At 41.3% G+C, this 15,213-nt stretch overlaps 1 long non-coding RNA gene across 1 annotated transcript; it reads right to left on the bottom strand.

The window, feature by feature from the left end:
- Positions 1 to 828: 828 nt before the first annotated feature.
- On the bottom strand, positions 829 to 2,662 carry LOC119004771. Its single transcript, XR_005070302.1, has 3 exons — positions 2,573 to 2,662; positions 1,771 to 1,920; positions 829 to 1,666 (listed from the first exon to the last, which is right to left on the bottom strand). It is a non-coding gene; the product is annotated as an uncharacterized LOC119004771 (long non-coding RNA).
- Between the last annotated feature and the right edge of the window lie 12,551 nt (positions 2,663 to 15,213).

Consider the following 15,213-nt stretch of genomic DNA (forward strand, 5'->3'; position numbering starts at 1 on the left):
CTTGACCGGAGATGTTGTGGTGGAGACAGGACTCTGCAAGCCCAACATTCTTTGATTTTTCACATTGTTTTGCTAGCCTGAGTTCCATCTGTCCATTTCCTTTTCCTGCAACTGGACATTATCCAGGAGCCTTAAAGGAGAAATTCCCCATTTTCCTTTTACATGGATATCCCATTGTGTTGATTGTAAATGTAGCTAGAGTATTCCTGTTTGTACAGCCTGCCTACATGAACCGAGATGCATTGCATGCAACCTGACCCTCCATTCCCTAATACTTCCTAAACCTGCACAGCACAAGTCTTTTGGTGGTTTTCAAGTCCCTATGGAGCTGAGGCAGATTATTCTGTTAGTGCTCAGAGGCAGCTGGTGAGAGGCTGTGAGCTGTCTGTAGTACTTTGGTTACAGTTCTCATCAGCGTTAGGGTTTCTCTCCTCTCCTCCTCTGGATAGGTTTGGTGGTCAAAGAGGTGACCTGCTGCTGGTTTACCACCAGGTTGGACTTACTGTCACCTGCTGGAGCTGCAGCCCTGTGCCTACTTGGAGATGATGCTTTGCTCAATGTGTGCTCAAGGCACCTTTTCTGCTCTTAACGTGCCCTCCCTGACCACTACACTTGTTCAGCTTTGGTCTCCTCATACTGATGGCTAAGGAATGTTCAACCACCCTTTTTGGTGTCCTTATTGCTTTGAATCTAGTGGAGTTGTATCTATTGGAGCTTGTTTTTGCTCAGTTTATCTTTAGGATCCTAAAGAAGGTCTCTGGCACACCTCTATGTAAACCAGAAGTGAACTTTCATGTAATGCATGTGTTGGTCAGGCTGATTGTCAGCAACATGATCCAACAAAAGCTACCCACCCTAAAATTCACTGCAGCAGATATAATTTGTTTCTGTTAGCATCAGAGGGCAATGTTAGCAATCGACAACCAGTCACTCTCTTCTGTCGGCAGATCTCGATAGTTGCTGTTGACCATGTCATCTCCCACTAGTTCAGCTGCAGCCCGGCCCTTCTCTGCTGGATTTTTTTTTTTAGCCATTTGCTAATACTTGAATAAGTACCGGACCTGACAGGAGTTCAGATGTTTGGCTGAGCGCAGATATGTAAGGTTCTTATGGTCCGTCCAAATCAGGGAAGGATCCTAAGTGCCAGTGTCGCCACTCTTGTAGCGCCAGGACAACTGTCAGTCATGCTGGGAAAGGACAGCCACCACCCCAGAATCAGAGCCATTCACTACAACTACAAACTGTAGAGTGGGGTCATGATGTCTTAGAATGGGTGCTTTGGTGAAAAGTTGCTAGAGTCTGAGAAAAGCAGTTAGTTGTGGTCAGGTGGGTGAGTGGTGTGGTAACTCCGCTGTAATCACAAATAAATCTTTGATAGAAGTTGGCAAACTTGGGTGATAGTGGCCAATAATCTGCTGTCGCAGGTATTCACAGTCTTAGGGGTTTCAGGTGACTCACTGGGGATGGTAGCTTGCTCGACTAGGCCAACATCAATAAAGATGCCATCAGCACCAGAATCGATTAGGTCATTCAACAGGAGAAACTCAAGTGACCACAGGAGAGAGGCAGGGAGGTTGATGCAACAAAGAGAGCCAGAGGAGGAAGCGGTCCGGCTCACCAGTGAGCTCTCTTTCACTGGTGAGCCCTCCCAGGAGTGAAATGATCACTGGAGGAAGCAAAAAAAGAAACAAATTAGATCTCTTGGGATCACAGGCAAAACACACACCAGAAAAACATGTGGCACTTGAGTGGCACTAAGGAACTGTATACCGCGTGTGGTATACGAAATAATCTGGCAGAGAGTGGAGAGGAGACCAGGGCCTTTTGGTCAGGTGCTGATTGCCTCAACGTGCTGCAGGTGTGAGATTGGTGTCAGCTCTGGCTAATCAGGAATCCACTGCCAGCAACTCTACAGCGCCTCTGAAACACACACACACACACACACACACACACACACACACACACACACACACACACACACCACAAAAAAAGCCATGAAAAAAGTCTAAATACAAAAAATAAAACCTTCCTGTACCAAAATATACTTAAACATCTAACTGAAAATCAATCTAAAACACTTTCATCCAAACCCACCTGCCACAGGATCAGGGATGTTCTGACTAACCACCCAAATAGAGTAACTGACTAGGCCCTCGTCTTCCCTCCACCCTTACACCCTCACTGCCACAGCAGAACAGTCAAGATAAAGAAAGACCCATCCTGACCCAGACACCAAAAATGAAACAACAACAAAAAAAATGTAATCGCCTGCTTTTTACTGACAGTTCAGATCTTATTCCACATGCTATTTTGCATGTGCGCGAGCTACAAGGTGGCAACCCCTCCCCACCTTGCCAAAAGCAAGTACCATTAGTTCTTGTTTTTTGTTTTTTTTTGTTTTTGTTTTTTTATGAGCTTGGCGTATGTGTAGGGGCAGCCCACACTGTGGACACCTGGCCTGTCTGCTCTCTCTGGCCCAGAGACACAGCAGTGACAGCTGAAGAGGTCAGTACGTTTTCTGGTGAAACTAGTCTTAACGTACGTACGTGACCTACTGCATAGCCAGACTTACCTTCATAGCACTGTGCCAGCACTGGAAAAGGTCTGGCTTCACCAATTTTCCTTTTGGTATAGGGGGAAAAACACTAGTGTTGGGGAAAACTTGGTTTGCATGTGTAGAGGTGAGCCCTGGTATTAAAATGGCTCACTTCCTGCAAAAGAAAAGGTAAGGTGGTTGGACATTGTTGTTGTATCATTTAGCACTGTAATACTATAATTACAGCTAAACATGTTACTTTTAATATGGCATTTAACCCTCGGAAAGTTTGTCTACCTGATGTGATTCTCCAGTTGGCCTTTTCTGATGTTAGGTTCTGCATCTCTCTCTTTTTGAGAGAGTTGAGTTTGGGGGCCTTCTGATGTCCTGGAGCCGATGTCACAGTGTGTCGAGAGCCATTTCATGACTCTTAGGGAGGGGTGCAGAAGGGGTCTCTGGATGGATGCATGGATGGATGGATGGTTAGAGGGAGACTATCAAGGGGCCTGGCTCATTTCTTGGTGCGCTGTAACTGACTGTAACATTCATCCTGTTACCATCATCATCTTAAAGGCCATTGTTTTGAGTGGACACCAAAAGAACTCCTTTTTAGCATTTTGGTTTAGCTAAAAAACATTACAGGCATTCTGGGTGATGAAGGAAGAAGAAATTGAAGCAGACTGAGCATTCCAAAGTCATCCTAATGATAACACTTCTCCATATAATGCTTCCTCAAATGCACTGAACACCACATATTGATGACATTAGAACACGTTCAGAGTTAAAATGGTGTACTGCAGTTGTTTGACCTGTGTTTAATGAGAGGAAGTGCAACCCCTTTTGGCTAAACCAAACTGCTAAGAAGGAGTTCTTTTGGTATCCACTCAAAATGGCCTTTAAGATGATGATGGTTACAGGAAGACTGTTACAGTCAGTTATATCAGTATGTTACAATCTGGTAGTAAAACCATTACCCATATGATGCTTGTGGGTCCTAACGCTGACAAAGTCCCAATGCTACCATCGACCCCCACTACTATTAGAATAATAAAGTTGGACAAAACACCACAGAATTAGATACTAGTGACAAATAGACTAGTACATAGACTAGATGAAGACACATCTTTCTTTTATCTAGTGCTGAAGCAGATGCGTGACTTACGATGCTGGGGCAGGGCCTCCCAAGCAAACCTGACGCCATCCAGCCCCTGGCCCTACTTGCTAGAAACCCGGTGGGCCAGAATTCAATGAGATCCAGACTGGGGCGAGTTTTACTCTGGAATTCAGCAGTGGTGAGAAACCAAAGAGGATGGCTTAATCAGCTGCCGATTCCAGACGCAGATGCAGAAACAGTAGCTCCATCCAAACCCACTCCTGGTTCTGCAGCATGGGACGGTCCTGTTATATCCTCTCAGTCCGTCCTGGCCTAAGAAAAATAATGAGGCCCGATGATAACTCATTTGGTCTTCACATTAAGAACCCACCCAGGCCTGAGGCCAGGGTTAGAAGAGGGACTGGAGGTAGTTCTTGAGGCAAAGGACATGAAAGAACATACATTTTGCTTTAACGTTCATTCACCAATCAAGCATGGAGACACATTTTAAATCCACTCACTGTATCCTCGGTACTCTAGAATGCATTGCATCACAGCATGTTTTGCAGATGCTCATACTTTCTCAACCACTATTTTATCATCTGTTATTTCATTAATTCATGCACATTCAGTTTAGATGCTGGTGGTCACAGGGACCAATGTCTGCTGGCGTCTGTTATTCTACCACTGTAAGGCCTGACATGACTGTTCAAAGCCACATAATGGCAGAAGCTGCAGCAGGACGATGGTTTTCAAAGTTTAAGGACACCGTAAGATGTTGACACTGTACCTTCTGGTTATGGTAAACTTTTACAGTCTACTTTAAATATGTTTTTTGATCATTACCTTTACTTCTACTTGAGTAGAGAAGTATAGTACTTACTACAGTTTTCAGCTATCCTACTCGCCTCTTCCTCCACTGTCTCTGTAAATTAAGTGACTAAATGAAGAACAGCGATGAGGAGAAGCTGCAGTGTGGACTTTTTTCATACGAGTTAAACAACAGTCTTAACTGGCATCAACAAATAACAGCTCCATGAAAAAAGAACAGAAAAACAACTCCTGAAAAAAAAAAATACAAATTTCTGGAACTCGCTAATTTCTAAACCGTGGCTACAGCCCTGCTTAACACTATTTTTATTTCTTTCCCTGAACGTTAATCCCCCAGCAGCATGCAACATGTATGTACCCCTTCTCCTGGTGCTATTGACAGGCATTCTGGGAGATGTAGGAAGTAGAAATTGAAGCAGACTGAGTATCACAAAGTCATCCTAATGATAACACTTCTCCATATAATGCTTCCTCATATGCACGGAATACCACAGACTGATGACATTAGAACACGTTCAGAGTTAAATTCACCTTGCACTTATTTCTGTAATGTGCACATATTCCATCAATCAAATTAATTATGCTGACTACAACAAGTCCCTCTACTTGCCTCTGGTAGAGGAAAAAAAAAAGAAAAGAAAAGAAAAAACATGAATTTGACTTTGACACAGCATCAGATACATTTCTGAGGATACGCTTGGCTAATTACTTTCTTTCAAACTTTGAAAGAGTGTATAAGGTGTCAAACAAGGGTTTTGTCACTAAATGTACGAAATTGTAGGGAGCTGATTTGATGTCTTGCACTTCTTTTTAACACATTTGTGCCAGTTCTCAACCTGTAAGCGTGTTGTGTCTGTTCGAAGGTAACAGACGAGATGCAGACAACTACAAGAACAGGGGTATTCAGAAAACATGGCACCGGTCTTTGAGTTTTTGTAGAAAAGGATGAACATAAGAGCATGTCATACTAAATGAAGGGAACACTTCTTTCACTGCTTTATACCTATTTAATTTGAACATTCTTCCTGTCATGCTGTCACCTAATGGCCAACTGTAGCTTCCCCACATAGCAGGAGGAAGTGTGTAACACTTTGCCATTTCTGTGTTTGAGTAATTAGAGCTGCTACTACCAGTCTTCAGAGAACTAACTTTAGAAAGAGGCATTAAACAGGAACTTGAGGTGGACTGAAGATTAGAACAATGAAAATAAAGTGACAAAACATGTTGAAGATGATTATTTATTTATTTTTTTAAATTTACTTATAATGTGGACCTCCACATGGGTCACACTCAACTGTGACTAATTTAATTTGTAGATCAGAAAAAGAGAATTTATGGTCAAAGAGGTTCATGATTTTTTTTTTTTTTTTTAATTTCATTACATTAATTGAGGACAGTACTAATACTTTAATCTATACTATGTAATATGTTCTAAACAACACTAGATCAAATGACTGGCTGCATTTAAAGAGCACACACAGACACACACATGCACACACACCCACCCTGTGATCTGCGGACATCCCGCTCCACCTCCTCAGCCACAGCTGCCCCCCGGTGACAAACCCACAGACCACCATCTCTGCAGTTTCTCTCATCTTTATAGAGTATTTTTTGCATCTTTCAACAGATAGTCTCGGTGATATGGCCTTAATAAAGTCTCACTGCTCTTTCAGCAACAAAATTAAAAACTCTCATAAACCCACGGTACACTATCTTCCAAGCAGAAAACAGCAGACCAGCACAGTTAGAGATTAGCTGATAAACATATTGGAGTATTTAGCAGCCAAACAGACTTATAGACTAAACACTTTTCTCAGGAATTAGTAGAGACCAAGACAAAGCAGATGGCCAAAAGAGATCAATTAATGCTGCTTTAATATCGCAGAATGTAGAAAAAAAAAATCTCTCCACCTCTCAACTGGTTATTAATTAAAATCAAATAGTTTAATAAAATGTAAGAACGTTAAAATACCAATGATTAATTTGTCTGCCAAAGGGAGCCGAGCAAGCTGAATACACATGAACCACCTGATACCAAGATGATACGGCAAACACGATAGCAGTTGTCTATTTAAAAGACGGATCATTTGGGTGGAAAGTGGGAGCATGGCACAAAGGGGTTGTGTATTCTCTTTATTTGTGGGCATAACATACATTTTACCAATCTGAGTGTCATCTCTGATCCCCTTTAAGAGCCAGGTGCACCAGGACCTGGCTCACTGCACTGGTCTTGGCTGGGGGACAGGGATACGGTCCTCGGCTCTGCTGGTTACATATCATTTCTCCCATTAACGGGATGGTACATGTCTTTTGGTGTGTGGCTGTATGAGGTACTGTGTGTTACCTGCAGTATCTGACAGCCAGCTCTGCTGTGTGTGGAGAGGCAGTGTGTAGCACCAGCAGGGAACCAGAACAAAGTACTGATAAACGGTACCGACAGCAAGACTATTTTAGCATATCATTGCAGTCGGACAGGCCTGTCCTGTGGCACTACATTCCCTCAAACTGTACGACATCCGCATTCCTACGCACAAATGAAGCTGAGCCTGGCGCACTCTGTATTACAAAAGGTTGGACTGTCTGACGGTAATGTAAAGCACCAGAAAAGTTCAAAATATGGTGTACCTGTCTTTAAGGTGTGCCTGCTTTTAGGTGACTGAAATACATTTTGCTGTCAGGTACAGTTTAGTGGTACAATCCTTTTCATTCCCAGCATTACGTTATATACAGCCCTGTGTCTGTCTGCTGTTTAATGCTGACTAGGTAAACATGAACTCAGAGTATTTGTTATGATATTGGAGTATTTAAATGTGTACATAGAGATGGGTGGAATGGAATGGATGTTATATTGACAATATTGTGCCTATATATTATTCAAACACTGATAATGCGATGATGGGAAAGAGCAAGAGACAGCTGCTTTCATTGTTTTGCTGACAAAACAGCATTATGCACAAAGACTCTGTGAAGAACAGTCACATTGCCTCCCCTCATTCACAGTATTGTCTGTGCTGAAGTGACCAATCAGAGTACACAAACTGCTTCCTGTTTACAATTGCATGTGTATGCTCTCTGTATACAGTATATGAGTTTTATCTCCAAAATGGTGCTCAAAGGTTCACCTGGAGATTTCTCCTTGGTCTTTGTCGGATCATCTGGGTTTCGCTTCTGTTCTCTGGTCCTGTTGGTCTCACCTGCATTTGTTACCTCTGTTCCCCGTGTCCTTTGTTATTTGGATATCAGTTTCATCTTTATCAAAGCCTGCTTGTGGTTTTTTTTGCACTCGTGCATTTGGGTTCTCTTTCTCTTTTCTGTCCAAGTGAAGCCTGCCCATTTCAGTCTGCCGCGAGCTTGGTGCAGACTGCGTCAGGATCACTTCACTAATCTCCACAGTCACTCTGTAATGCAAGGTGTTCATACTGAACATCCTCCATCCATCACCTTAATAGTGTGAGCCCTCTAATATTTATGCAGGGATTAAAGCATTTTAATATGCTAATAGTTAAGAAGGATGATTATGATGAAGTGTATTAATATCTCCATGAATAACTGACATTGGGGGAAACCCGGGAAACTTATTGGAGGACAGAAATGTGCCTGTTGGTGTTAATTCATAAATAAACTCACTGAAGACTGAGAAGAGGTGCATTCTACTTCTGTAGACTCCTGGCTGCTTCCAATCATGTTCTGAGATGTCTTTGTCTTGCACTATTTCATGGCTAGAAAGCACAAATAGAGGGTGTGTGTGTGTGTGTGTGTGTGTGTGTGTGCACGTGCACATGGGTGTTTGCAGCCAAAGCAGCATTCCTCAGCCTTTCCCCACCTCTCCTCCTCACTCCAGAGCCTCTTAATAAAGCATCAGTTAAAAAGTGAATGGATCAATTAGGCAATTTATCCAGCTAATCTTTGGCAGGGCCCACCTTTTTGATGCCGCCAACAAAGTGACTGAAAACATTGTTAATGCATCCAAAAAATAAAAGGGGTTGCTTCTGCCTCTCACTCCCAAATGATTTGTAATAATTTGCTTCTCATTCAGGAGATGGAAGGCAGCCGGGGCTCTCTGTCGCTGGCAGTCAGCATGAAAGCACTTCGCCACCAACTTTCCCCAATATCTCCTTCGTGGAAATCAGCTAAATGGCTATTAAACCGCAGCTCCTGCCAACACGCTCTCCATAATCACAAGGAGGAAGAGGTGCTAGTTTGGATGGGGTCTTAGTGTGACAGCTGTGTGTATTTGGTTTGGCAAGTATGTTGTGTGTGTGTGTGTGTGTGTGTGTGTGTGTGTGTGTGTGTGTGTGTATACAAGCCATTAGGATGTTATATGAGGGGTCTTTAGGGAGGCCTGCAATACATGCCGCAGAATGGGAGACGAGTGGAAAATGTTAGATATTTGTAACATCTAGTTCTGTGTCTGCAAGCATCCACAGATTTGACTGCAGGAGCATCTTAAAGACGAGGAATCATGTGTTGGATTAACAACAAACAAACACTTAAGGAATAATATACAAATGATAGAGAATCCATACTCCTATGCCAACAGTACATATGCGCTCCTGACATAATGTGATTATACACATGTGATTGTGTGTGAAAATTATTCAAATGATATAGCGAGAGAACATTATGGTTAATCTCTTTTCAAAATTACAAATATATATACACACTGATATATACAGAAACTCTGTTTTTCAATGGGTGTCATGTAGTTCAGTCTCTGTCACAAAATAATAGCACTATTACAGATTTTTCCATAGAGGGATCACATGTTATTTTTTGTCTGTTGAATGTTCATGTTGGGCCTATCTGATATCAACATGTTGATTTTCTTCCTACAACATCAAGCTCTTAATAATAGTATATGATTATGTAGAATCATATAGAAATTGAGCAATTCATGTACACACAATCAGTTACAATCATCTTTACATAAAAGTTGCTCAATGAGTCTGTAATGACCCATTGTTTTTTCTTTATACATTCTTTTAAATGGAACTATTTTCATGCAGCTTGTTAAGTCATTGTCCACAGTTGAGTCATATGCATATTGCCTCTGTATATACCTCTGGTCTCAGTGTGTTCAAATATTCTCTGATCTTATTGAAATTTGCATATAGACTTCTACAGATAAAATGAATGAGTCTCACTTTCTGTTGTCATTAAACTGATCATCAGTGTAGCAGCTGCAAGTGACATTAATACAATTGAAGACATGGCTTTTCTTAGGTATAGTATAGTAAAGTATAACACCAACACGGGGATATTAGGGGATATTAAAACTACTATATAAACTATATATAACTATAATAAAAAAAACAAAAACAAAAACAAATAAACAATAAAAACGAGACTACATAGAAGGCAAAACCATATTACAGACAAGGTGCTTACAAACCAGGTGATATTGAAGCAGCTTCATAAAACTGACTGTGTTTAAGAATAGGAGGAGACTCCAAGAGCTCATAATTGGTTGTAAGCCTAGATTTTGAGACAGTGAAAAGGCCTCGGTCATTAGACCAACATCAGTGATCTCATCATGGACAGGGGATGCAATAAATCACAAATATAACATGTGGCCAGCCGGTGTAGTGCTTTACAGGCGATTAAAATGAGTTTAAAATCAATTGTGTGTTTATTAGCATGATTCGTTATGGCTGAGTGTGTCCCAGCATTTGTGTACCCATATGGCTCTGTGTGTATGTGTGTGTTAAAAATGCAGCTATGGCCTCTTGTTAGCCAGAGTCAGTTGTCTTTCCTTGCTATTTCAAAGCAGATTTTGTGGAGGGGAAAAAAGGGGGTTGTAGGGTGACGGAGGTACAGACAGAGCCAGATCAGTGCTTTCCAGAGAAACCTACCTCTGGTTTCACAATGAAGCTCGCCTGTCTGCAGGGTTAGAATCTCCCACTCCCCTTCTCTGGCAACAGCGGCACCACTGATGACCTACACAAAGAAGAAAATATGTTGCCTGCCTTCACAATACTGCAAACATGCACACAGCCACCAGGTGGACATGTGTGTGTGTGTGTGTGTGTGTGTGTGTGTGTGTGTGTGTGGGGGTGTGTGTGTGTGTTATTTAGTATGAACCCTGCTAAGTACAAAAGCACAGTAGAATTTAAATAAAATGCTGAATTACATTATCATATCATCTAACTATCAGTTGAGTTATGAAACACATATATTGCACAGCAAATGTTCAGAGTCAACATTAAAACAAAACCATTTCTGTGTTTCTATGATTCCATATTGTGTTTCCTGCTACTAGAGGACAATACACTTTCACATTGCACTGCAGGGACATGGGAAGCCAAATAAAGCTGGGTTAACATAAGGTTGTTGCTTAATGTGCAACTTTCATGTTTTCTGGATGATAATCTCAATTTAGTTTTGATGTTTTCCACAAGTTACGGCTTTGGTGAGCTCGACATGTTTTTAGAGAAGCCAAAGCAATTTCCTTTTGGAAAGAATCTGGCTGATGGAATGACCAGGGATGGATCACGTATGACAGGACACTAACATTGATCATTTTAGGTGAATTTTCTGAAACATGATCTAGAATTGCTTTATTGTCACTCATACTGTTCACAATATATATGATTCCTTCAGGTAATATCATTAGGAAAACCTACATAATTTGTCATTGTTATGCAGATGATAACCACTTACACACATGCATTCATCATTATTAACAACACTAATTAGTAGGGCTGGGTAATTTCAGCTTAACATAAAAAATACAGTGGAACCCCGACTTACGAAATGAATTCGTTCCAGAGGGTCTTTCGTAAGTCAAAATTTTCGTAAGTCGAAGCACCTTTTTCCCTATAAATGGCCTAATTCATTCCAGGCCCCCTACCAGTCGTGTATTTGTTCTACAAATATGACTTAATATTTGAAAAAAACACTAAGAATATTCCAAAATACAATCTGAAATGAAGAAAATAATTTATAAATGACAAATGCATTAATAAATATCAATAAAATAAATTATGTATGTACCTTTGAGTGAGGCGATGCTGGCTGAAGACAAAGTTCTTGGTGGAGGAGGAGGTGGCGGAGGCTGAAGAAAGCATACGTATGCATGCATACATACGTACCTGTACATGTACATAACATTATGGAATTTAATTCTAAACATTAAAACTAAAACTCACATTTACTGAAGGTTGACGCAAGTACGAAAGCCAAGGGGTTATCACATGATTCGGAAGGCATTGTGGGCACAAAAACAGCTGGTCGGCTCAGCCAATCAGAGCCAGTGGACACATGGTGGTGGGTGGGGCCTCTCATAGGAACAGCCAGAACACACGGGGATGCTGCCCAGGGAGACAAGAGATGCATGCCACGGGCGAGGGAAATGGCGGTCGCGCGGGAAATTTGAAATTAACGTGAATTTTCCTGTATTTGTGGGATTTCGTTACGTGGGCATTTTGCCGTACCACGGGCAAAAATATTGTCGTTAAGTGCCTTTGTAACTTGAATTTTTCGTTAAATGGGGTCTTCATAAACCGGGGTTCCACTGTATGTTTAAATGGACATAAAATACCTGGATAACCTGCACATTTTTGCTGTATATTTATATGCTTATATAATCATATAGCTATATGCCATGGACATAGCTATATGTCCATGGCACCTGCACACGCTGCCACTGCTATACCATCCAAGAGTCCAAAGTAGAATGTGAGCCAAAGTTTTGCTACAATAATAATAATAATAATAATAATAATAATAATAATAATAATACAAATTTCTTAAATACGAATGTTAAAGAAGTAATGTTGTCATTTTAACCCAAACCACAATGTTTTCTTCAACTTTAGCAGGTTTCTTGCCTAAACCTAACCAAACTGACAGGCACAGCTTCTCCGTATGACAAAGGTAGGGTTGTCAGTGATAGGCGGCAACAGTCATGTGGTTTGGACTCAGTCATTTAGGAATAACTGGCATCAACTAATTCAACTGTTTTAGTATGATGATGTGATGGCAAATTATTATTTGAATGTTTTTGGGAGATTTGTGCTTTGGGTTAGGTACATGGCTATATGGAAATGTGTTGGAGTAAAACTCACAGCAAATTGTCAACATAGAGACCACCTGAGTATATCTTCATGAACTGTATCATACATGTTGTGTTACAGTGTATTTTAATCTTAGCAATATTGCCTTTGTAATTCAAATTACGTAAGGGTATAAATTGTTTTATTAATCTAAATTGGGTGGATTAGATTTATGGATGGCTGATTCATTTTGGGAATATAATTTTAGGTGTTTTACCCAGGGTCAGTGACAAAATTTGAAATCAAAGATCCTATTTCATATTATTTTTCATTAAAAAAAACTCCAAACAATTAAAAAAGCATGATTCATTCATGAGGCCTTTAACATTTGAGTACATATAATGATAAACACTGACAAATTAAAATAAACAGAAAAGAGAGAATGAAGTAAAGTAAGTCAAATGATAAAATGAACAGCAAATCATTTAAGTTTAAAGAAAGCAGAGTAATACACACTAAGTGATAACACTCTTCAGTCATCCTCGATTCTCTCACTGTTTAAACTCATCAGCAGCCGGTGGGGCCTTCAGAATCAGCTCTGAAATATCACTCTGACTGAAGATGGTTTCCTGAGATTTTAACTTTAAACACCTCACCGTGGATAAACCTGCGTTTTGACATGGACTCAATTATCGGAGGGGAGCTAATCCTGGGGACCTTTATAACCTGAAATGTACCGCGGGGCCAGGAATAACCACGCTCCCAAGTTAGGAAATCAAAGACAGGTAATTAAAATCATAATGGTCCTGGTTAAGATGATTATCGTAGGGGCTCCAGATAAGGCAACCTCCAGCAGATTTCCACCCTTTTTAAATATTTATGGAATACGATTAGTCTGCGGGGCTAGAGCCGTGTTAAAAGGTTTAAGGATGACTTGCAGATCAAGAGATGGAAAATAAGCATCTTAACACGGTGTGGAATTGAGGGTGAAAATGATGAAGAGAAGGAGACAGAGAGGAGAGATAGATGGAGTGACCAGGTGTGTGTGCCAACATACACTGCAAACTGTGTGTCTGTAGGGGGGTGTGAGTGTGTGGGATGTGTGTGTGTGTGTGTCTGTGTGTGTGTGTGTGCACAGAGAAGAGCCAGGTGTGTGTCCCTGAGGCCGGGGCTCAGGTTTGAAGCACACTAATGCAGAAGAAGAGTCTGTAGGGCAGAAAATGGCTTATAATCAGACGTGCGAAGGGTCACGTGCATATGCAGCTGCATGACTCACTGTCATCACTATGTACATTTATGTTCGTCAGTACACATTTTCATAAAGGTGCAATAAAATAGAGATTGACTAAAGCGAGTGAATTATAAGTCTAAGGCCATATGGAGCAGACAGGTGGTGTCGCCCTACAATGTTTTACAAAAAGACTGCCAGACACAGGAACAGGAGAGAAATGATCCTTGAGATGACCTCAGAGTCACTTCCTGTCTGCCCCCGGAGCTCAACAGAGGTTTCAGGATGCTTCTGACACTGGCAGAGAATAGCCACTCACTGCTGCTTTCTAGGTGTTGCCATCTTTGGCTGCAGTGACTGCATAGGATGACCACACTGAAAAGTCTGACAACATGACTTTACTTAAAAAAAATGTAGGAAACCAATTATCCCAAAATAACCAAGGAAAGTCGACTGATGAATTTAAGTTGTTGAACCTTTTAGTTTAAATTATATATTCTATTTTGTAATCATTTGGAAAATGTGTAATGCAGATGCCCATGTTTTCCATGTCCATCCCTGTTTTTGGTCACCTGTCCCTGGCTGGAGCTGTCCCCAGAAATTAACTATGCATTTAAATTTCAGCTATAGATTCTTCTGACTTTTTTAATTTGGTCATTTGTTTTTAGTGATAGAAATTATGGTTAAACTAGGCCCAAGTATAAAGATAAAACAAACATCTTTCCAAGATTCTCCATTTCCAACTTAGCTAACTGCTGAATTCCTGGACCAGGTTCACCTCAACTGTTACAGTCTGTTCACCCTGCTGTAGAGCAACTTCTTTCCTCAGACTGTGAGACTACTGAACTCACCCTCAATATCCTGGTGACCTATTTGAACTTCTTTTTACAGGTTCACTACCTGACAAACGTTACTGTGGCCTGAGTCTTTGAGACTGACTCATTGTTCTGACCTTACCCCACAGAGTAAGCAGTGCAACACTTGCCCATGAAGTCAGGCTAAGCCCATGTATTATTATTTTTTTGTCAAATGTGGCACTGTTCAGTAAGCATATCTCTACTTTACCTCTGCCAGGACAGCATGCTGCAGACTTGGTCCTGGCTGAAAGAAACAGAGCCAGTTTGTATAAATCAAATATAAACTGACTGCAAACTGACGGGTGTGTTTTTTGCAAAGAGATCACCACCAAAAGAGCCAGTGCAAGTATTTTCACACCTGCCTCAGGCCTGTCTGATCTCACCCACCATCAACCCACCTCCCTACTCTTTCCCTCCCCAGAGCTCTTCAACAGGGCCTCCAGTGGTTTCTCTCTCCATCTGGGCCTGATGCCAAAGGCCTCACAAGCCTGTTCGAGTCAGCGAGCCGCAAACCCTGCAACCAGCCCTCCTTATCTGCATGGATATGCAGCGGGGTGTGGCTGGAAATAGCAAGGGGCAGGAGAAGAGGGCAAAAACCCTAAATGCACACAAAAAGACCTCAGAGGGACAGTTGTCACTGACATTATAGACCACCTTGGTGATGCACCAGG

The sequence above is a fragment of the Acanthopagrus latus genome, chromosome 16 (assembly GCF_904848185.1).
Source record: "Acanthopagrus latus isolate v.2019 chromosome 16, fAcaLat1.1, whole genome shotgun sequence".
Taxonomy (NCBI): domain Eukaryota; kingdom Metazoa; phylum Chordata; class Actinopteri; order Spariformes; family Sparidae; genus Acanthopagrus; species Acanthopagrus latus.